Source organism: Argiope bruennichi, chromosome X1 (genome assembly GCF_947563725.1).
Source record: "Argiope bruennichi chromosome X1, qqArgBrue1.1, whole genome shotgun sequence".
Lineage (NCBI taxonomy): Eukaryota > Metazoa > Arthropoda > Arachnida > Araneae > Araneidae > Argiope > Argiope bruennichi.
In genome coordinates, this window is record NC_079162.1 from 112,424,500 (window position 1) to 112,437,019 (window position 12,520).

General features: G+C 26.6%; 1 protein-coding gene across 1 annotated transcript in view; it reads left to right on the forward strand.

The window, feature by feature from the left end:
- Positions 1–12,520, forward strand: part of LOC129958771 (U8-agatoxin-Ao1a-like) — a 134,656-nt gene that overhangs the window by 33,542 nt on the left and 88,594 nt on the right. The window lies entirely within an intron of this gene.

Here is a 12,520-nt window from a genome sequence, read left to right on the forward strand (position 1 = left end):
AATTTTGTTTTAAATTATTCATAATTTTAAATTATTTAAAATTGATTAGAAAAAGCCCAAAAGGGCGTGAAGAAAATTTATATTATATTTAATACTGAAATGAAATAATAATTTTATTATTTTTTACTGCTTTTTGGCTTTGAGTCAATCATATGAACGATTTTCAGACAACAGTCAATTGTATATTGAATATTATTTCAGAGTTTAATTTAACTTTACATGTTTCATGTTTGCAAATATGAAATTTCTCAGTCGGTTTTTCACTCATTTTCTACTGTGAAAGAATTTTGAAGCTTCTAACGATTGTGTATTTTTGAAGACAATACACCATTTTTATATTTTTAAGGCATATTTATCAATTAATTTATTTTTGCAAATGATTCTTTATTCCCCTTGCTAGGCGCCACCTAATAGTGAATTTGAGGAAAAAATTATTACACATTTGTAATCTTTATAATAATTAACTAAAAATTAAAGACTTAAACGTAGAAAATAATTCAAATAAAATTCTGTTTAGTACATTATTAAAATTATATTTAAAAAAAACGTTTTCATTAAATCTTATTAACTTCTTGCAGTGGCATATAACTACAGCAATTCTTTTTCTCTATGATTCATATTCATATTTCCTTCAAATTAGATTTGTTCAACGAATTTACAGCACAAAAATTCAGTAACCCAACACAAAAAAAAGCCATGCGAATCATAGAAAGAAAGTAATTCAAAATTGCATTTAATACTTACTGAAAATTTAATCACACTTCACGGAACGAAAAGTGTTAGGAAATAAATTAGATGTGTTTAAACCCACGAGTGTTCGATCTTTATTAACAAGTAGCCGAACAGAAACAAATTTTAAAAAGTAAATTTAAAGAATATGGTGTTTACATATGTCATTTTACACGCTTCATTGCACTGCCTGTAATAAGCTTTATTTTTTATTCTTGTTATTTAATTCTTTGACGCTTGCATAGAATGAATTGTAAATTCTTAAGGAGTAATCAATATTCTCCTAGAGTAATTAAATACTGCTTCAAACGAGCAGCTGTTAGTAAACTTAAAAAGTAATCGAATTTTTTTTTTCTTTCGTTAAATTCCATGATTTTTTTTTCTTTTTTATTCTTTTACATACTAACTCAATCACATTTTGATATTGTTACTTTAAACTGAATTTCCAATTAGCAACCGCTGGACAAAAAAATTTAAGTTTTGGAATCTCTTATGAAATCGAACGTAAAAATTATCAAGGAAAAAATTTAATCAACAAGCTTCCACTGTGATATTTATGTAATAGATTGAGATAAAAATGCTAACGATACGTTTAATGGAAGTTTTAGCAAATAACATAAAATAAAACAAAAAACTTGCTTAAAATTTTCATAATTGAAGCTTAATTTATGCAAGAAGTTTGTCAAAGTTTTTATATCTATAATGCGCCGATTAGATAATTGGCTTGAAGAAAGTAGCAAAAATATTGAAATATTTTAATTTTATTTCTTTTTGTTCAAATAGCAATTAAATAACGAAATACAAGATTTCTTTTGTTTATCAGAGTTCTTTCTGAAAATAAAAATATATTAATCCTGCTTGGAAGCTCAGTATGTCAAAAGATAACAAAAACAATTGTATATTCAATTTCCAGAATTTTTGAATATTAATCAAGTAAAGTGAAAAGGAAATTGAAATCTCCTTTTATCTTAAATTATTTTATTAAAATATATCAATGAGACGTGGATGATTTGATGTTTCAATATTGGCATTTTTGACATCAAATGATAAATAAAAAAGATTGAAATATAATTAAAATTATCTTTATCTAATACTTTTATTAAGAATATTATTAAGATTTTTTATGAAGAATATGATTATGATAACAATTAAATGATAAGAGATTCACATTTAAACATTTAAGCGCAATAAATACATTAATCTTGTGAAATTACTGGCAATAAGCATAATTTACTAGATAATTTTTTTTTTTTTTTTTTTTTTTTTTTGCTGCTATATATATCGTTAGTCAATAAACAAAAGAGGATTTCTAAAAGTTCCAACAAACTTCAAAATATCATAACTGTGATTCCAAAAAATTTCAAAATAGCTTTTTTTTGTCTATTTTGAGAGAGAGAGAGAGATTAGGGCTAAATTTTCATTTTTTTAAGAAAAAAAATTTTATATAATATAAGCTACATTTATTTTTTCTACTAATAAATGTTTATCTATAATGTCTGAAATGATTTGTCTACCCGTTGAATTTCGCATATATAATCCAATTCGAAATTCGAATATTCGAAACATATTAGTTCAATATAAATATATATTATACAGGGTATCTCAAAAACCTTGACTGCAGCTTTTATTCGTTAAATATTTATAGACATATTCGTTAATATATATAGACATATACTGTAAATTACAAAACTGCTTAAAAAAAGTGCAAAATGTTATGAAATCGATTAAAATTTTCAGGGGATTAAACTTTAAAAATTACAAAATTTAGATTTTTATACGGACCCCATACAAAACAATTCTTAGTGAGTAAAATGCGCCCCATCCTCTAATAAAGTCATGTAAAAAATTTCAGAAATTTCAGAAAATTTCAGAAAAAAAATTCAGAAAAATTCTCAAAGATATGTTAAAACAAAGTTGATGAAGGATCAATCACAAATTAAAATGCAAATGTTTACAGCTTCAGTGCAGATGACGCGACGCAGGAATGCATCATGAGAAAGTTAAATATGCTTCATATCTTTAGTTTTAAATACAAATTTTAAAATCTATGTTTCCTGAAAAATACTTTAAAACTTTATATCATGAATTATAGAATATAATTTAAAAATAGCACAGTCAGTGAACTTGTAAAAAAATCTTATGTAATATTTCATTAAAGTAATATTTTCTTATGTAATCTTTCCTTTAAGTTATTATTTATATACATTTTTGATACTTTTGAACCAATAAATAGTAAAATTATTATTTATTTATTCAATCTTTACTTTCTTTATTAATTTGTGCATGACCCCTAAAACACGAACATCCGACATGATTTTTTCTCTTTGCGAACTCATATCCAGGCATCGAAAAGTGGTTTAAGTCAGCATTTATGTAATTTCATATCTTTGAGACTTTTTGTGATAAAATACTGAAATTTCGTACATGACCTTATTAGCGGATGCGGCACATTTTACTCACTGGGAATTTCTTAGTATGGGGTCCGTATAAAAATTTATATTTTGTATTTTTTTTAAAGTTTAATTCCCTGAAAACTTTAATTGATTTCATGGCAATTTGTACCTTTTTTTACGCAACTTTCTAATTTACAGTACATGTCTACGATCATTATTTCAGGAAAAAAAAGCCGCGGTCAAGGTTTTTGAGACACCCTGTATATTAAGTATTAGTTTTTTAAAGATAATTATAAGCAAGAAAATTCGTTTTAATATGTTATATTTCTAACTTTAATTATGTGTGTTATGAATTACATGCCACTTAATTCAATCCTCATAATTTTAGAAAGTTCAATAAAACGAAATTTTTTAGTTGAAATATGCAAAGTATATAAATATTATTTATAAAATATGTTCTTTTCTATCGATAGATTATCGTCTTTCTTAATTTCATAAATATATTAAAGAGTAACCACATTTATTTTCATAAAATAAAAATTAATAAAAAAATGGTATAAATTTTACATATTTAAAATATTATACAGAATATCTATTATATTACGATAGATATTCGATATAATATATAATATATTATTAAAATTTATGGTAAAGGAATTTTATGTATTCGTATATCCCAGATAACGAAGATAAAAATAAATTCGCAAATCAAAACCTGCCACAAATGAAGTGAAGGAAAACTCATAATATTTACATATTTATTTAAGGTTTTTCTTTCGTTCATATTCATAGCATTAGCTTGAGACGAGCAGATATTTCGAAGTTTAATGAATTTATGCCCATGTTTAATGAGCCTAAAGTTGGAAGTTAATGAATTAGGAATGAGAGACAAATTACCAATTAACGTGCAGAACAAATTTTTATGATATTTTTTCGGTTCTGTAGATTACAGTACCCGGCCAACGAGTTTCAAGATTTTTTCTAATTTATTTGAAGTATTAATTAAATTCTGATATCCTTTGGAACTTTTAATATGTTTTGAAATCAAATACATAAAGTATATACAAAATGATTTTTTGAAACAACTTGAGCTGCTCTCGTTTTCAGCCATCATTAGATCTTTCTTCCGTATAAAATGATTTAATGATAATAATGACAGATCTAATAATAATATATTCATTTAATTCTGCAACATTTCTTCTGGTCCTCTAAGATATAAAAACTGTTTAAGATTTTTTTAGTAAGTAAGCATGAACAGAGAACTAAAAGCACGTAAAATAATATATATATTGCAAGTTAAAAAATAAATATAATAATGAAAAATAAATATTCAATATGTTTACTTGCAAGTTAAAATTGCTATTCTCTAATTTTTTTTAGAGTTTCTAAGTGTGTATATATATATATACTAGCCGCCTTTGGCGACCAGCTGGTTCGCCAATCTTAATGTTCGTTAAAATTTTAATAATTAAATATTTTATGCAATTCCTACTTTAATAGCTTCTTCATCAAAATATTTTAAAACTTCAAATTTTGATAGTCATATAATTCTCTCATAATATTATCAACGCCTTCAGTCATAACGTAATATGTATCTCTCTAATTTTCTGTTAGTTCCTTGTTAGTTAGTTAGTTCTAGTTAATTAGTTAATTTATACTGTAAATTAAAGTGGAAAGGATTTATCTGCAATTAATATAATAATATTTTTTACTGAAACAAAAAAATTTTTTTTAATAATATGATTACTGAAAATAGAGTCACTGAGCATTTAAACTTTATGGGCACTAAAGAATATCTTTCCTAATTTATGTAATATTTCAAGAATTTGTAAACAAAATATTCTCACATTCATTATGACCAGAACGATTAATTAACAATATTTAATTTTAAATGCATCAAACACTAAGAAAATAAAACGAATCGTTTAAAATAATCGGTTGAAAACTGGTTAAAAAAACTAAAAAACCGATGTACTTAAAATTATAAGCGTATACAAAAAATATATAACTAACATAAATACAACTTAATTACAAAAACATGCAACTAACCTAAAAATAATTTAAATCATCCTTTGATAATGGTTGTCATGTCAACAATCAGAACACAATGCGCATGCGTGAATTTTCAACGCCAGTTATGGTAACGCAAATGCGTGAGTTTTTCTACGCAAGTTGGGGTAACGCTATGCAGATTAGAAATTTTTAATTTCCTTCATTCTGTTTTATTTTAATTCAAAAGTACTTAAGAATGAATCTGAACGATCGATTAATTAACAATGTTTAATTTTAAATGCATCAAACATTAAGAAAATAAATAGAATCGTTTCAAATAATCAGCCGAAAAATCTTAAGACTAGCCTCATGACTGTTGGGGAAAAAAACTGAAGCCTTACTCATTTGGCGGTGAGGAAAATGAAAAGATTTTTTGGGCGGGAAAGTTAGATTTTAATTAACAATTAAAATTCTAATTAAAAATTCAAAAAAAGGGCTATCCTATCTTTTAAGTTAGATCAAACTGCACACGGTGTGCAAATTTGATTAAAATCGGTTAAGTAGTTTAGGAGTCCATCGCGGACAAACAACGTGACACGTAATATATATATATTAAGATATATATATTGCGAGTAGAAACAATAAAAATAATAATATATAAAATGTGTATTTGCAAGTTAAGATTGCTATTCTCTAATTCTTTTGGGAGTTTCTAGTTTTCTAAATTATAAAAACTGATTAAGAATTATTTTAGTAAGTAGGCATGAAGAGAGAACTAAAAGCATGTAAAACAATTTAAGCATCACATTTATGTTCTTTAAAGTTACGACTGCAATTCTCTAATCGTTTCGAAAGTTTCTAACTTTCTAAGTTATAAAAACTGATTAAGATTTCCTTTTAACAAGTATGCATGAACAGAGAACTAAAATCATATAAAATAACTTAAACATAACATATTTGTAATTGAAAATTAAAAATGTAATACTTTCTCTAATTCTTTCGAGATTTTCTTTCTTAAATACTAATTTACTTGATCAAAAATATCAGTTTTGGCATTATAAAACCAAGCCCACAAACTATGAACACTATAAAAATACTATCGACAAAAAAAAAAGAAGCAATAAACATATGCACAGATTCAGAAAGTTCAGAAAAAATAAACATATTTTATAAGAATGAAACTCGCATTTCTTTGTTATATTCCATTATAAGTAGAAATTGTTGACTTTTATATTTACTTTTTCACGAAAAACCCTATATGCCACAAAATGTATAAAAAATTATCAATTAAGAAATATTTCTTTACATTTTATGTATTATATTTTAAGAAAACTTCTTTCAGTTTAATATATAGATTCAGCATTAGATTAATATATGTATTCAGTATATGGATTGAAACATATATCGATAGATCTGTGTTTATTTCAAAGCATTTATGTAGGCGAAAAGAAATGGATATTTTAATACTTTGAATTTTTTAAATATGATATATTTAATGCTGTAAAAATATATCTGAAAGCAGCTTATATCCAATGGTTCAGGTTTTCTTAGAAAGCCCATTGCATTTGAAACCGCATATTTTTGTTTTGAAAATGGATGATTGAATATTCCTTCTAAGCCGCCATTTTTCCTCTTTTAACCTACATTTGCAAGAAATTTTAAAACAAGGCTAGCTATAAATTGGGAATAAAACTGCTTCGCTGTATTCTAAAGAGACACGCTGAAACGTAGGGGAAATTTTATGAATGAATAACGGTAAATGTATCTGAAAATTTCCGCACAAATGGCATTAATTTTTTTTTTTTTTTTATGGTTAACTCAGAAACAAAAAATGGACATTTTCTGAAAATAGCTAGTGAAAGATTGCTTAGAATGATGGATGTTTCTAAGAACTTGGATGATCTTGAAATAAAGTATTGTTTTTCTCCTCAGCTTTGATATTTTCCAGACACATTCAAAATAGATTAGTCATTTCTGCCTCGTAACAGATAACCTAAAATAATGCTATAAAATAAATCTCGCTTGGATTCTTTACTAAAATAATACTCCAACCAGAAATTCAAAGGCATATTTTCTATTTTAGAATTGCTAGGAAATGTCTGGATATAAGATCTTCTTGAGGAAATATTTCAGTGTCTGAAATCTTATAGTTATCAAAAATGTTTTCTTGCCGTAGAAATATTTTTGTAGATATTAATTTCTGTAAGAAATTGCAAGCTGCAATAGTAATGGTTATTGAAGGTTTTTCATGCTTTCTGATTAATAAAACACAAATTTGGTCTAGTTTCTTTTAAAATTCTTCTAAAAAGTTTCCCATATATTTAAGAGAAAAACATTTACATGTTTAATTTTAACTATTTATTTATATTTAGAGCATACAAATACTTAAAATAATTCACAAAAATCAATGAATCAGCCCATAGCCACTAACACTAATCCCATTCGCCAATTCTTATTTTATATGAAAGCAAATGGCTCTTACTTATATCGTAAATATGGCCAGGAATTTATTTCTATGTCTGCAATCCTAATTAACCAGCCAGAATGTTTATTGTGCCAGTATAATTTAAAATTGTATTGTTTTTGTTGTGATAAGATATAGCTCTTGAAAGTTAGTGGACATGAGTAAATTGCTTATGAATTAAATGAGTAACTGCGTATGAATGAGTAAATGAGTAACTGCTTATGTATGAGTAAATGAGTAACTGCTTATGTATGAGTAAATGAGTAACTGCTAATAAATGAGTAAATGAGTAACTGCTTATGAATGAGTAAATGAGTGACTGCTTATTATGAATATGGTAAGCAAATGAATGGTGATGTTATTAACAGCAAAATAACATTTTAAACTTATTTCCAAAAAGCAATTACTTGTGGCTTGCTTTCTTTCTACCACAATAAACCCCAAAACTCAGAACCTTAAATGTTTCCTTTGGAATAATATAAATGAAATACTCAAATGTAATAAAATTTTATTTCTAAATGGTAAGATTAAGACTTCGGAAATAATGTAGCAAGTATGCGAATTGAGAGATCTGTACTTCTATTAGGAGGAATAAAATATCTGCATCCACTTAATGGAGGGTTAATCAAGATGGTTATCTGAATGTTTTGCCTTGTGTCTCCTGGGGGCTATCAAAATTAATCTGATCACAAATTTAATCGGCATTTTGTGTTGTCTAGTTTGAGGTCAGGTTAAATAATGTAAGATGTCCTGGTATACATGATATTTTAAATTTGTAATTATATTAGATGTAAATAATTTTCCATAATATATTTAAGTAAGGACATAAATTTCACACAAAGAAAAACTATATTTGATATTTGCAGCTTACTTCAAGACAAAAATTTGATCATGTATTCGAATAACAAGAACAAATTTTGTTGAAATTTTTCCTCCGTTTTTAAATTAAATCTGAATTTTTTTTACTAGCATTCTGATTGAAGTATTTAATCATCAAGATTTAATGATGATTAGAATTGTCTTAGAAAGAACTCATTTTTCTGATATAGTAGTGAAACTCTTTTCTTATTCGGTTACATGAATAAAGAGAATTAATTATTCCATCATCATTGCAATCTAGATTTGAGAATCTAGAAAAGAATTCCATTTGCGTCATTATTTCTTCTTTTTTTATTAAAAAAATACATCCTAAAAATGTAATTCTTGTAAAATATACACATAAAAAATTAAAACCTTATTATCTCCATGTTCATTTAATCGTTTCAGTAACAGAAACGTATATATCTTTTTTACTTTCAGTCGCTTTTTTTTTTTATAATTACAGAGGCTATAAAAAAATTTTATGACGCACTTTTTACATTAAATTTAATTTTTAAATTATTATTTAAGAAATAACTTTCTAAAAAATGGAATTTTCTTATCGATTTTTCGCTCAGCTTTTGGTATGTTAGATTTCTTACAATTGCACACTTGTATATTCTGAAGGAATTTTATTTTTTTTTATAATTGGATTGTCGATTAAGCGATTACTTTCATTACATTTTTCAACTTAATTCCATATCTCACACGCATCTTGTTCTGTTTCTCTTTAAATATAGCAGGACTCAAGCAGTGTCATACTGATAACGGACAATAGTTTTTGTATAATGATAATGTAAAGCATCCGCAGCTAAATGAGAAATTAGTTAAGTAAAAACTTAAATTCGAAAAAATTAATTCACAAATTTTTAATTCACTTAAAATCACTAAAACGATGATAAAAAATAAATTTTGCTCATGATGAATAAAATATAAATTTCACTCATTTAGAATAAAACATAAATTTCACTCATTTAGAATAAAACATAAATTTCACTCATTTAGAATAAAACATAAATTTCACTCATTTAGAATAAAACATAAATTTCACTCATAAAACAATTCCCATTTAAAACAGTTGCTCTGGAATTCAAACGTAGATCTCTTCATTCACAGGAAAAGTTTATTAGATTGATGCAGCTCAGAGAACTGGTATAGTATCTTCTTAACTCTCGTTTCAGGATAATGGTACAATTTTTTGGTAAAAGTTTAACTGAAACTACGAAGTGGCTGCATTGCCCTCACATTTAATTGTATAGACAACAGCTCTGTAAGGCAAATAAGCATAGATTTCTTCATCCAGAAGGAATCTTATTAGATTAATTCAATTCAGCGAGCTGGTGTAGCATCTTATTAGCTTTCAAGGTAGTGGTGGAATTGTTTGGCACAAGTTTAAAGAGAAGTGGCTGCATTACTCAGTACTTTATATGTATAGGGACAGGGAACCTGATGGCAGGGACTCGATATCGAGACCACATCATACACAAAAAGAATATGAATGAAAAAGTCATATAACAAGAATAAAGCAAGAATATGAAGAATGGTAGCCTTTAGATAGTCACGGTGGAAAGTTGGTATAAGGAATCATACATCCAAGGGAAGTCACAGACTCGAGGTCAATACATACATACCAAATCCTCATTGCATCTGTCGTTGATCAAAAGCTAAGTTAAATATGAATACTTAAAGACTAGGATCCCAGCTTTGACACCATCCTTATTGCTACAACGCAATTCAAAGTAACCCGAAATGGCTCCAAAATCCATTTCGTAGATAACCATCAATTCAATCCATGGAGCGAGTTTATCTACTAACTATAACATTTCGAGAAATATTGTCAAACGAAAAAACCCTTTCAAATCATAATGAGTGAAAACTTGATTTATTTAAGATAAATTCCTCCCACACAAAGATAGTGGTTCGAGCCCTTCCATGATTTTCAAATAGACGCAGATTTCCGCTCCCATAAAAGAGCGGATTCAATAACCAGATATGTCGAATTTATTCCATTGCTCTGTGTAGTTATTTGACATAGCCTGACACTCATCGGTCCTACTGAATATAGGAACGTCGAATCGTCTCTCGAGACTCAGAGAGCGAAAGAAAATCTGATGCGACATCAGGAAGGATACTTTATATTCATCCTGATAAATCCTTTTGATCGTGGAAACTTGTTTCCTCCTCAACTTTATTTGTCTATTCTCAAAACACTGTAACCAAAAGAGGTGGGAGAAAGACTTACTATTTTGCTGTTTGCATGGGGGGAAATTTTACTCATGCATATATTGAAATGGAAATTTAATTTTCCAGGCTGATAAAAGACGGTGCGAAAGAATTCAATGCTTATATAAACTTCGAATTGAAACAAACAAGGCTTTAATGCACGTGAGGAAAAAATAGTGAAGATGATAGTATTTCGAGAAGCATTAAGCATTAAAGCTTAACTGCTTGATGGAAAAGGAAAAGGAAGCAGTAGGGAATTGATACAACGACGATCTAAAGATTCATTAATAGCAGTATTTAAAGGAATTCCACAGTTGAGGACATGTATATTCTGAATGAAAAAAGGTATTAAAAATCCTCCGAAGATATAAGATCTTTGTATGCAATAAAATCCATCAAGCAAATCATATTTCTCATTATTTTTTTAATCCTTTAAAAACAAAGAATAACATTTTCTCTAAGATATATATTTTTTACATAAGTTCTTATTTATATAAATAAAGTATTATATATTAAATCTAAGAGAATAATGTTACTATTGATACAGCTATTTTAATAGGCTGGCTTTTGTAATATGTCGCACCCAAACTAAACCGTTTTATATAACTGAATTCTAAATTCTAAAATTTCAAAAATAGGGAATCTTTTCATTATAAACGATTTTAATACATATTAGAATTCTTAGTTAATTTTTAAATATATATTAGTATTTTTAAAAATTTTCACTTGATTTTAAAAACAATGGGATCCACTTAACTTAATTTTTCTCCAGTAATATTCAATGCAATGATTTGATTTGATTTATAAGTTTTCTTTCGTATAAAATTTACATTTTCTCCATCAATATTTTTAAACAAACTCTTATTAATTCACGTATCTCATTTTCTGCCAAATGGCACATTATTATGTGTATCTTTTATCAATAGAAAGAAATTTCTTTCTGGAAATTTCTTAATATAATAGGAACTTAAAATCATTTTAAAATTATAAATAAATATAATTTATTTTGTAGATATCGCAACGCCATTAAGTTGTTAAGTAATGTAAAAAGTTCATGGCAGTACTTGAAAGTAATGGTTAAAATAAGGCAGTCTAAGAATTTTTAATCCATCTATCGTCTGTCAGATTAAATAAATTTAAGCCCTCTGAATGAAATATTTCTTATTATTTTCCTTACATTCCCATTGAAATATAAGTTTTAAATATCTCTGAATAAAAATATAATATAATAATTAATTAATTTGAATCTAATTTAAAACTTTGACAAAGTAATTTTTAAAGAATCAAAAATTTCATTCTTAAGCTATAGCATTAAAGCAATTTTTGATGTTCTTCACTTAAAAATGGAATTCAAACATTTAGTTCGGTTAATGCATAGAGTGATGCAAAGTTCCATTTTATTAAAGTTCCATTTTATTATTTCAATTTTATTATTGAGTTCCCATCTCTATGTGTATACGGGTGTCCTATTACCCAGGAATCTTTATCATTTGTAATAGCAATTGGGCAAGAGTCACCCACTCGTGCGTTTTAAAGCTTCATATTTTTCCCAAGAGCTAGCTAAGTTTCTATTAAGTTTTTATTTCATAAAAACGATTAAATAAATGCTTTATAAAAAAATGTGCTTTTTTACTATGTTTTCAATATTTCAATCAATTCGAAAACAGTGCTATTGCGTGCTAATGAATCCAAAACATTCGTGCGAAAAGAAAATCAACAGTTTAATTCTTTTTCTATGTAGAAAGGTTAAGAACGCAAAAAGTACCAGATTACTTCCATGAATAACATCCATAGAAGCGTTCAATTATGAATAATTTCATTCACTTCTGTTGAATCATTGATATAAGATCAATGGAAGCCC